This window comes from Manis javanica, chromosome 10 (genome assembly GCF_040802235.1).
Source record: "Manis javanica isolate MJ-LG chromosome 10, MJ_LKY, whole genome shotgun sequence".
NCBI classification, from domain to species: Eukaryota; Metazoa; Chordata; class Mammalia; order Pholidota; family Manidae; genus Manis; species Manis javanica.
In genome coordinates, this window is record NC_133165.1 from 82,688,529 (window position 1) to 82,690,236 (window position 1,708).

At 38.1% G+C, this 1,708-nt stretch overlaps 1 pseudogene; it reads right to left on the reverse strand.

Moving 5' to 3' along the window:
• Positions 1-485: 485 nt before the first annotated feature.
• On the reverse strand, positions 486-1,424 carry LOC140843883 (olfactory receptor 6C2-like; annotated as a pseudogene).
• Between the last annotated feature and the right edge of the window lie 284 nt (positions 1,425-1,708).

The window sequence follows — 1,708 nt, forward strand, 5'->3', positions numbered from 1 at the left end:
GAATATTGTCATCTTAAAGATTCTTCAGTAGTAAATGCTTCTTTCAAATCCTAAATCTTATACTTATTCCTTATTTTAATTTATCTTGGGTTTATGAAATTTTTCCCTGTAACACTTAGAAAGGTATTGATTCTTCTCAATACTACACCTCTTCTTATTTGAGGTTTTTGGTTTGCTTTGTCTGTTTGTTATACCTGGAGGAATTGAGGGCACTGTTGCACTAATGTTTTACAATAAATTTCCCAATCCTTTTAGCATTGGTAAGGAAATATTAAGAGTGAAGTCATGCTTAGATGTCCTGAAACACCTATTCTCACTTTTCTTCATTAAGATTATTATCTCAAAGAGGTTTCTTTACAAGACGATGAAAGGGGTGACATGACCAGGGTCAGCACTGAATGGAAGGCCAAGTCTGGACTGGGAAAAGAGAAAATTAGATAGAAACTGAAGAAAATATGCTCAGGGGTCCTGACACCGATGTTCCCCTAATTCTTTGGCAGCAATATAAATCTTTTGACCAAGTTATTAAAGGCTCGTTTCACTTGTTTATTCCTCAGAGTGTAAATAAATGGGTTCAGCATGGGGGAAATGGAAGTAGTGAGTATTGACACTCCCTTATTAATGGCCATTTCATCTTTTGCTGAAGGTTTGATATAAACAAAGATGCAGCTGCCATAGGTGATGGAAACAACGATCATGTGGGAAGAGCAGGTGGAAAAGGCTCTTGTCCTCTGCTGGGCAGAGGGGAGTCTTAGAATTGTTCTGATGATGTACATGTATGACAGAACCACACACACCAGAGTCATGAGGAAAGTCATCACAGCACAGACAATAACCATCTGCTCTGTGAGCCATGTATCTGAGCATGAGATCTTCAGTATAGGGTTAGCATCACATGCAAAGTGGTCAATGGCATTAGAGGCACAGAATTCCAGGTCCAGTCCCAAGCTGAGTGGTGGCAATACGATCAACTAAGAAGTCATCCAACAGCAGAAGACGAGCCTTTTGCAGACCCTGTAGCTCATAATAGTCATGTAGTGCAGGGGTTTGCAGATGGCTACATATCGATCAAAGGACATGGTGGCCAGGAGGAAAAATTCTGTTACTGCAAAAACATCTGTAAAAAATATTTGGCACACACAAGCATCACAGGTAATAGTCCTGTCACCTATTGATAAGCTGTACAAGAATCTAGGAATGCATGCAGAAGTGAATGAGATTTCTAAGAAAGAGAAATTTTGAAGAAAAAAGTACATTGCAGTTTTAAGGTGAGAATCCACTAATGTGAGGATGATGATGCTCAGGTTTCCAGTTACACTCAACATGTAGGTGATCAGTAGAAATATAAAAATCAGAATCTGTAGCTGTGGGTCATCTGTCAATCCCAGGAGGATGAAACTGATTGGAGATGTATGGTTTTTCATTCCTCAGTCCTGAATTTTGCCCAATCTGCATCTAAAGAGAGAGAATTAAGATCTGAGAAGATGGTGGGAAAATAGTGTTACAATGGGCTTTGTTCAGAAAAGCCAAATGTATTTTACATGTATTTTGTTTTACTAAAAATGAATTTTAAAAATAATTCATACTTTTGGCTCTGTTGATAGCATATCATTACATGGATCAGAAATCTGATTTTCAAATGTTTTTTACTACAACATATGGTAAGACAGACATTTCATATTGCAGCCCAATGTACATGTTCACACCC